Below are 10,996 nucleotides of genomic sequence, written 5' to 3'. Positions count from 1 at the left end.
AATGGTAGTCCGATTGTCCAGGATTATGAGGAAAAACATTAAGATCCACAACATTTATTCCACGGCACAAAACTAGGTCCAGAGTATGACTGTGACAGTGAGTAGGTCCGGAGACATGTTGGACAAAACCCACTGAGTCGATGATGGCTCCGAAAGCCTTTTGGAGTGGGTCTGTGTACTTTTCCATGTGAATATTTAAGTCACCAAAAATTAGAATATTATCTGCCATGACTACAAGGTCTGATAGGAATTCAGGGAACTCAGTGAGGAATGCTGTATATGGCCCAGGAGGCCTGTAAACAGTAGCTATAAAAAGTGATTGAGTAAGCTGCATAGGTTACATGACTAGATCAAAAGACGAAAAAGGCGGGGTTTTTTGTCAATTTAATTTTGCTATCGTAAATATTAGCAACACCTCCACCTTTGTGGGATGCGCAGGTTGATATGGTCACTAGTGTAACCAGGAGGTGAGGCCTCATTTAACACAATAAATTCATCAAACTTAAGCCATGTTTCAGTCAGGCCAATCACATCAAGATTATGATCAGTGATTAGTTAATTGACTATAACTGCCTTGGAAGTGAGGGATCTAACATTAAGTAGCCCTATTTTGAGATGTGAGGTATCACAATCTCTTTCAATAATGGCAGGAATGGAGGAGTTCTTTATTCCAGTGAGATTGCTAAGGCGAACACCGCCATGTTTAGTTTTGCCCAACCTAGGTCGAGGCACAGACACGGTCTCAATGGGGATTGCTGAGCTGACTACACTGACTGTGCTAGTGACAGACTCCACTAAGCCTGGCCTGCACCCTATCTCATTGTGGAGGGGAGTTAGAGCCCTGTCTATGTTCGTAGATAAGATGAGACCACCCCTCCAGCTAGGATGGAGTCCGTCACTCCTCAACAGGCCAGGCTTGGTACTGTTTGTGGTTGAGTCCCAGAAAGAGGGCCAATTATCTACAAATTCTATCTTTTGGGAGGGGCAGAAAACAGTTTTCAACCAGCGATTGAGTTGTGAGACTCTGCTGTAGAGCTTATCACTCCCCATAACTGGAAGGGGGCAAGAGACAATTACTCGATGCAGAAACATCTTTCTAGGTGATTTACAAGCTGAAGCTATGTTGCGCTTTCATCCTAACATTGTTTCATCCTAACATCGTTGGTGCCGACGTGGATAACAATATCCCTATACTCTCTACACTCACCAGTTTTAGCATTAGCCAGCACCTTCTTCAGACTGGCCTTAACATCGGTAGCCCTGCCCCCTGGTAAACAGTGTATAATCGCTGGATGATTCGTTTTAAGTCTAATACTGCGGGTAATGGAGTCGCCAATGACTAGGGTTTTCAATTTGTCAGAGCTAATGGAGGGAGGCTTCGACGTCTCAGACTCCGTAATGGGAGGAGTAGAGACCAGAGAAGGTGCTTAATGGGGAGAACCGGTTGAAAGTTTCTGTCGGCTGAATGAGTGACACTGGTTGAGCATTCCTAGAGCATTTCCTTCCAGAAGCCATGAGAAAGTTGTCCGGCTGCGGGGACTGTGCGGGAGGATTTATACTAACGTTACTATCTGTACTTACTGGTGGTACATACGCTGTTTCATCCTTTCCTACACTTAAATTACCCTTGCCTAACAATTGCGTCTGATGCTGGGCTTGCAGCACAGCTATCCTCGCTGTAAGGCGATTGTTCTCCTGTATATTATGAGTACAGCAACTGCAATTAGAAGGCATCACCTCTAACGCCTCCCTAACCCGGATCCGGGATCCCCCCCCATCACAAAAGCTGACTAGCATAGCCTAGCCTAAAGTTACAGGGATATCATAAAATAAAATGTTAATGAAATCACAAGTCCAAGACACCAAATGAAAGATACAGATCTTGTGATTCAAGCCATTATCTCTGATTTTTTAAATGTTTTACAGGGAAGACACAATATGTAAATCTATTAGCTAACCACGTTAGCAAAAGACAACAATTTTCTTACTCCACCATTTTCTTACTGCATCAGTAGCTATCACAAATTCGACCAAATAAAGATATAAATAGCCACTAACCAAGAAACAAACCTCATCAGATGACAGTCTGATAACATATTTATTGTATAGCATAGGTTTTGTTAGAAAAATTTGCATATTTCAGGTAGAAATCATAGTTTACAATTGCAGCCCCATCACAACTATCACTAAAATGACTAGAATAACTACAGAGACCATCGTGTAGTAGCTAATTACTCATCATAAAACATTTCTTAAAAATACACAGCGTACAGCAATTGAAAGACACAGATCTTGTGAATCAAGACAATATTTCAGATTTTCTAAGTGTTTTACAGCGAAAACACAATATAGCGTTATCTTAGCTTACTACAAGTCAGTCACACAGTAGCATTGATTCAAGCCAAAAATAGCAATAACGTTATAAACCACCAAACGCTATTAATTTTTTCACTAACCTTCTCAGAATTCTTCAGATGACAGTCCTGTAACATCATATTACACAATGCATATAGTTTGTTCGAAAATGTGCATATTTAGCCGCACAATTCGTGGTTACACAACGTGTTTAGTGGGCAAAAAATCAAGCAATCTGTCTGGCGCCATTTTGGAAAGGCACCTAATCTTATCGAAAACTATTCATAAACTTGACTAAAAAAATACAGGTTGGACAGCAATTGAAAGACAAATTAGTTCTTAATGCAATCGCTGAATTACATTTTTAAAATTAACCTTACTGCGCAATACTGGGTACAATACAGGGTGCGATAGCGCAACGCTACACGGAAAATAATGGCGTCTAATACATTTTTCTTTTTCAACAGAACAACGTTTTATCAGCATAAATAGTACTTACTATTAGCTGAACTCCCATCAGAATCTTGGGGAACGTGTCCGTTGGCCAAAAGAATCGTTGCTGGGTTGGAGAATGTTTCCCTCGACGTTGCAATTAGCAGTACAGAATGGCATTCGAGAGAGAGACACCCACGTTTCTACAGCGCCATGGAAATAAATACCTGAAAATCGCAATATACTGACCTAAACTGGTATAATTCGGTTCAAAATAACAAGATTATGATGTCTTTAAAGCCTATAGCGAATAAAAACAGAGCCGGATACATCTAAGAGCTAAAACCAGACGTTCTAAAAAGACATGCCAAGACCCTCTTTGCGTCAGCGCGAAGTCCCAAAAGGTCGGACACCTCGGTTCCAATCAATTTATAAACTTTGGAAACTACGTAGAGACGTCATTTCAACTCTCCCTATTCGCTAACAGCCAGGGGAAGGCGTATGCAGTGCATCTCAACCAATAGAAGACAGGCAAAGTTAAAGACAGGTCTCAAAGCAGATGATACAATTTCCCGTTCTCACACAGACATAGGAAAAGTGCTCTAAGTCGAGTTCTGTTTCACTTACAGACATAATTCCAACGGTTTTAGAAACTAGAGAGTGTTTTCTATCCAATACTAAGAATAATATGCATATTGTACGAGCAAGAATTGAGTAGGAGGCCGTTTACATTGGGTACACATTTGTGCTATGTCGAAATAGCACCCCCCTAGTGGCAAGAAGTTAATGCTACTACTTAGCTTCGGCTAGTGAAGGTACTGACGAACCACTTCCAGATAAAGCATCCGGAGTGAAAAAGTTGAATGAAAAAGTAAAAATATAAACGGTAATTAAAAAGTAAATACCGTAAAGTTGGCAGGTAGCAAAGTAAGGTTAGCAACAAAACGCACAGCAGCACATAAACAAGTCTAGGTAGATAGTGTGGTCTACAGCTTATCGTGAGATACACTACCTCAGGTGAGCAATAGCTCGAAACTTCCTTAGATATTGTGCACCAGCTGTTATTTACAAAAATATATAGTCCACCGCCCCTTGTCTTACCAGACGTCACTGTTCTATCCTCCCCGGTACAGCGTATAACCAGCCAGCTGTATGTTGATAGTGTCGTTGTTCAGCCACAACTCTGTGAAGAATAAGAAATTACAGTTTTGAATGTCCCTTTGGTAGTTGAATCTTTTGTGTAGGTCATCAATTTTATTCTCCAAAGATTGCATGTTTGCTAGCAGAATGTAAGGAAGTGGGGGTTTATTTGATCTCCTACGAATTCTCACAAGGGAGTCCGCCCACAAGCCTCTTTTTCTCCGCTACCTCTTCATGCAAATCCCGGGGATCTGGGCCTGTTCCCGAGAAAGCAGTATATCATTCGCGTCGGGCTCGTCAGATTCGTTAAAGGAAAAAAAGGATTCTGCCAGTCCGTGGTGAGTAATCGCGGTCCTGATGTCCAGAAGTTATTTTCGGTCATAAGAGACGGTAGCGGCAACATTATGTACACAATGAGTAAAAAAATAAGTTGCAAATTAACAAACAAAAAACACAATCGGTTGGGGGCACGTAAAACGCCAGCCTTCTTCTCCGGCACCATTGTTAATGGAGTGAATACTGCGGAGGTACCAAAGCGAAAAATCCACTCCTCTGCCAAAACCTTGGCGATGGAGTAGGCTTCTTGGTTGGGAAGAGGAAATGCCTCTGTCAATCTCTAACTACCAGGATGTACTTAGTCCCGTTGGCGGTTTGAGGGAGGGGACCAAAGATATCCGCTGCTGTATGTTCATGCGGCTCAGAGGTGACAGACGGGTTTAGGGGCGCACATTTTTATTGATTTATTTTTTATTTTTTATTTTTTTACCTTTATTTAACTAGGCAAGTCAGTTAAGAACAAATTCTTATTTTCAATGACAGCCTAGGAACAGTGGGTTAACTGCCTGTTCAGAGGCAGAACGACAGATTTGTACCTTGTCAGCTCGGGGATTTGAACTTGCAACCTTCCGGTTACTAGTCCAACGCTCTAACCACTAGGCTACCCTGCCGCCCCAATGGAGGCCGCCTTTGGGCTTTAAGGGACGTGTAGTCCACACACTCTGGACATGTAGTCCACATACTCCTTAACCCATTGTTTTATATTGCCAAACCATCCCGGCACGTAGATACAATCCTTGACTTTCCCCTTTAGCTTGTGCACTCCTAAATGACACCCTGTCGTTTTGGCCATGCTATGTAACATGGCCAAAACTGTAGGCAACATAGCTTTTGGGAGGTCCACTTGTATATTAGAAGTGGCAATTGAATTAGGCAAGGGGTTACGCACTAACCTCAGCCCCTGTACTGTACCTGAAGCTGATCTCATACTGGCGCATACTTTCGCAAGGCAGGATTACTCTGTAACTCGCTGCGCTTGTCCCCTATGCTTCTTTTAAGCTGGAGGAGAAGGCATATTTCCGCATCTTCTTGTTGGGTGTCTGCCAAGTCATCCCCACCCCTACTTCCTGTTCTAGCCCTGCCAGCTGGTTGACATGCCTCTATGCACGAACCACAGGGCACTGGCTTGATGCAACACATGGCATGGCATCTGCATTCTCATGCTGCTTTTGGGGCGGTGCAAAATCTTTTACTGAAAAACTCCACCCACCGAGCTAGCTCCATTTCTAAACCTTGAAAGCTGTGCAGTCATCGTTGCCTAAGAGGTCATGTTTGAAGTACGTTGTGAAAGTAACCGTGCCCAACAACTCCTTCTTGTTTGTAGTATACTTGCGTTCTTGCTTTGTCAGAGCTTGATTATTATACGCTACCACGCGCTCCACTCCTTCCTCCTCTTGGGATAGTACAGCTCCATTTCCTTCATTGCTAGCATCAGTATCTAGCATAAACGTCTTCTGAGGGTCTGGGTAGGACAAGACTGGTGAAGTAGTAAGGCTAAGCCCCCCTTCCCCCCATTGAAACCGTCTTCCTTTCTCAGTAAGCTGGTGCAGAGGGCGGCTATTTCAGCGAACCCTTTCACAAAATGGCCCGTCAGCCCCACAAAACTGATTCTTAGAAACGGGCCACCCCCTCACAGCTTCTCCCATGGCAGGATCTTTTCAGCTATAACTTTCGTGGCTGTTTATTTACCACCACAGACAGATGCTGGCACAAAGACCACACTCAGTCAGTTGTATAAGGAAATAAGCAAACAGGAAACCAATCACCCAGAGGCGGCGCTCCTAGTGGCCGGAAACTGTAATGCAGGGAAACTTAAATCAATTCTACCAAATGTCCATCAACAGGTGCAATCAGAGGGGAAAAAAATCTAGATCACCTGTACTCCACACACAGAGACGCTTACAAAGCTCTCCCTCGCCCTCCATTTGGTAAATCCGACCACAGCGCTATCCTCCTGATTCCTGCTTACAAGCAAAAATTAAAGCAGGAAACACCAGTGACTCGGTCTATAAAAAAAGTGGTCAGATGAAGCAGATGCTAAACTACAGGACTGTTTTGCTATCACAGACTAGAATATGTTCCGGGATTCTTCCGATAGCATTGAGGAGTACACCACATCAGTCACTGGCTTTATCAATAAGTGCATCGAGGACGTTGTCCCCACAGTGACTGTACGTACTGACCCCAACCAGAAGCCATGGATTACAGGCAACACTCGCACTGAGCTAAAGGGTAGAGCTGCCGCTTTCAAGGTGCGGGACTCTAACCCGGAAGCTTACAAGAAATCCTGCTATGCACTGCGACGAACCATCAAACAGGCAAAGCGCCAATACAGGGCTAAGATTGAATCATACTAAACCTGCTCCGAAACTAGTCTTATGTGGCAGGGCTTTACTATTACAGACTACCAAGGGAAGCACAGCCACGAGCTGCCCAGTGACACGAGCCTACCAGACGAGCAAAATCTCTTCTATGCTCGCTTCGAGGCAGGCAACACTGAGGCATGCATTAGAGCATCAGCTGTTCCGGACGACTGTGTGATCACGCTCTCCATAGCCGACGTGAGTAAGACCTATAAACAGGTCAACATACACAAGGATGCGTGGCCAGATGGATTACGAGGACGCGTGCTCCAGGCATGTGCTGACCAACTGGCAAGTGTCTTCACTGACATTTTCAACATGTCCCTGATTGAGTCTGTAATACCAACATGTTTCAAGCAGATCACCATAGTCCTTGTGCCCAAGAACACAAAGGCAACCTGCCTAAATGACCACCGACCTATAGCACTCACCTCCGTAGTCATGAAGTGCTTTGAAAGGTCGGTAATGGCTCACATCAACACCATTATCCCAGAAACTCTAGCCCCACTCCAATTTGCATACCGCCCAAACAGATCCACATATGATGCAATCTCCATTGCACTCCACACTGCCCTTTCCCACCTGTACAAAAGGAACACTTATGTGAGAATGCTATTCATTGACTACAGCTCAGCGTTCAACACCATAGTACCATCAAATCTCATCACTAAGCTAAGGATCCTGAGACTAAACACCTCCCTCTGCAACTGGATACTGGACTTTCTGATGGGCCGCCCCCAGGTGGGGAGGGTAGGTAGCAACACATCTGCCACGCTGATCCTCAACACTGGAGCCCCAGAGGGGTGCGTGCTCAGTCCCCTCCTGTACTCCCTGTTCACCCACGACTGCATGGCCAGGTACGACTCCAACACCATCATTAAGTTTGCAGATGACAATGGTAGGCCTGATCACTGACAACGACGAGACAGCATATAGGGAGGAGGTCAGAGACCTGGCCGGGTGGTGCCAGAATAGCAACCTATCCCTCAACGTAACCAAGACAAAGGAGATGATTGTGGACTACACGCCCCCATTCTCATCAACGGGGCTGTAGTGGAGCAGGTTGAGAGCTTCAAGTTTCTTGGTGTCCACATCAACAACAAACTAGAATTGTCCAAGCACACCAAGACAGTCGTGAAGAGGTCACGACAAAGCCTATTCCCCCTCAGGAAACTAAAAAGATTTGGCATGGGTCCTGAGATCCTCAAAAGGTTCTATAGCTGCAACATCGAGAGCATCCTGACCGGTTGCATCACTGCCTGGTACGGCAATTGCTCGGCCTCTGACCGCAAGGCACTACAGAGGGTAGTGCGCACGGCCCAGTACATCACTGGGGCTAAGCTTGCCTGCCATCCAGGACCTCTACACCAGGCGGTGTCAGAGGAAGGCCCTAAAAATTGTCAAAGACCCCAGCCACCCCAGTCATAGACTGTTCTCTCTACTACCGAATGGCAAGCGGTACCGGAGTGCCAAGTCTAGGACAAAAATGCTTCTCAACAGTTTTTACCCCCAAGCCATAGGACTCCTGAACAGGTAATCAAATGGCTACCCGGACTATTTGCATTGTGTGCCCCCCCAACCCCTCTTTTTACACTGCTGCTACTCTCTGTTTCTCATATATGCATAGTCAGGTTAACTATACATTCATGTACATACTACCTCAATCAGCCTGACTAACCAATGTCTGTATGTAGCCTCACTACTTTTATAGCCTCGCTACTGTATATAGCCTGTCTTTTTACTGTTGTTTTATTTCTTTACCAACCTATTGTTCACCTAATAGCTTTTTGCACTATTAGTTAGAGCCTGTAAGTAAGCATTTCACTGTAAGGTCTACACCTGTTGAATTCGGCGCACGTGACAAATAAACTTTGATTTGATTTGATCTGCCATCACCCCTTCAACTGAGATGATGTGGCCCAGATACTGTACTTGAGAGGCAGAGATTGCACTTGGAGGGCTTGACCTTGAGATTGGCTTGGGTAGCTTGGAAAAAAACTTCATCCAAACAGAGGAGATGTTCTTGAAAGGTACGACTGAACACAATAATGTCATCCAACTAAAACTAAACAGGTGGTCCACTGTGACTCTGCTAGGACTACGCCCATCAACCTCTAGTAGGTACTTGGTGTGTTGCATAGACCAAAACTTTAAACGTTGAATTGATAATAAGCCCTGTCTGGTAGAAAACTCAGTTTTTGATCTTTCTTTGGGGTTCACCTCGACTTGCCAGTATCCACTATCAAGAGCATCGTCAATTCTCGAGAGCGGGTAGGCGTCTTTATCAGTGACATCATTGATTCTCTAATCAGCACAGAAGCGTAAAGTTCCATATATATATTTTTACCAGAACAACAGGGGCTACCCAGGGGTTACATGAGGGGCGGATGTTGCCATGATCTTGCATTTGCTCAATGTGGTCTATAGCTTCCTGTTGCAGATGGAGGTGGATTTTGCGCGGGGCCATTTTAATGGGTTTACGTTAGCGGTATCTATATGATGCATCGTAAGGCAAGGTCGCCTTGATCCGTACTCCTGTACTAAAAACAAAAGTGTGACGATGGAGCAGTTCCCAACTGGAATGAAGTTTGGCCAGTTCAAAACCTCTCTCTTCCGAACCAAATTGCACCACAAGCAATGTTCCCTCTAATTTTTTAGAGGGAATATTTAATCTACAGTGCATTCGGAAAGTATTCAGATTCCTTGACTTTTTCCCTTATTTTGTTACGTTACAGGCTTATTCTAAAATGAATTAAATCGTTTCCCCCCCTATACGATCTACACACAATAGCCCATAATAACAAAGCAAAAACTGTTTTTTAGACATTTTTGCAAATGTATTCAAAACTGTAAATATCACATTTACAAAAGTATTCAGACCTTTTACTCAGTACTTTGTTGAAGCACCTTTGGCAGCGATTACAGCCTCGAGTCTTCTTGGGTATGACACTACAAGCTTGGCACACCTGTATTTGGGGAGTTTATCCCATTCTTCTCTGCAGATCCTCTCAAGTTCTGTCTGGTTGGCTGGGGAGCATCGCTGCACAGCTATTTTCAGGTCTCTCTAGAGATGTTTGATCTGGTTAAAATCCGGGCTCTGGCTGGGCCACTCAATCACATTCAGAGACTTGTCCCGAAGCCACTCCTACATTGTCGTGTCTGTGTGGAAGGTGAACCTTCACCTCAGTCTGAGGCATTGAGCGCTCTGGAGCAGGTTTTCATCAAGGATCTCTCTGTACTTTGCTCCGTTTAATTTTCTCTTGATCCTGACTCGTCTCACATTCCCTGCTGTTCAAAAACATCCCCACAGCATGATGCTTCACCGTAGGAATGGTATTGGCCAGGTGATGAGCGGTGTCTGGTTTCCTCCAGACGTGCCGTTTGGCATTCAAGCCAAAGAGTTCAATTTTCGTTTCATCAGACCAGAGAATTGTTTCTCATGGTCTGAGAGTCCTGTAGGTGTCTTTTTGGCAAACTCCATGCGGGCTGTTATGTACTTTTTAATGACGAGTGGCTTCCGTCTGGTCACTCTACCATAAAGGCCTGATTGGTGGAGTGCTGCAGAGATGGTTGTCCTTCTGGAAGGTTCTCCCATCTCCACAGAGGAATGCTGGAACTCTGTCAGAGTGACCATCTGGTTCTTGGTCACCTCCCTGGCCAAGGCCCTTCTCCCCCGATTGCTCAGTTTGGCCGGGCGGCCAGCACTAGGAAGAGTCTTGGTGGTTCCAAACTTCTTCCATTTAGGAATGATGGAGGCCACTGTGTTTTTCGGGAACTTCAATGCTGCAGATATTATTGTGTATCCTTCCCTAGATCTGTGCCATGACAAAATCCTATCTCGGAGTTCTACAGACAATTCCTCCAACCTCGTGTCTTGGTTTTTGCTCTGACACGCACTGTCAACTGTGGGACCTTACATAGACAAATCATGTACAATCAATTGAATTTACCACAGGTGGACTCCAATCAAGTTGTGGAAAATCTCAACAATAATCTACTGTGGCAAGAAAAATTAGGCCAGGCCTAATTGCCCAACATCAGTGCCCGATCTTACTAGTGCTATTGTGGCTGAATGGAAGCAAGTCTCCGCAGCAATGTCCAACATCTAGTGGAAGGCCTTTCCAGAAGAGTGGAGGCTGTTAGCAAAGGGGGGACCAACTCCATATTAATGCCCATGATTTTAGAATGAGATATTCGACGAGCAGCTGTCCACATACTTTTGGTCATGTAGTGTACTTTACTGCGGGGTGGCACAACTCTATCAGAGTGATCAGTAATAATAAGTAATAAAGCCTCTCTTGAAAAAGACAAACCTTGACCCAGAAAATATAAAAAACTATCGGCCTATATCAAATCTTCCATTCCTCTCA

This window comes from Salvelinus fontinalis, chromosome 2 (assembly GCF_029448725.1).
Source record: "Salvelinus fontinalis isolate EN_2023a chromosome 2, ASM2944872v1, whole genome shotgun sequence".
NCBI classification, from domain to species: Eukaryota; Metazoa; Chordata; class Actinopteri; order Salmoniformes; family Salmonidae; genus Salvelinus; species Salvelinus fontinalis.
This window is presented reverse-complemented; position numbering follows the sequence as displayed.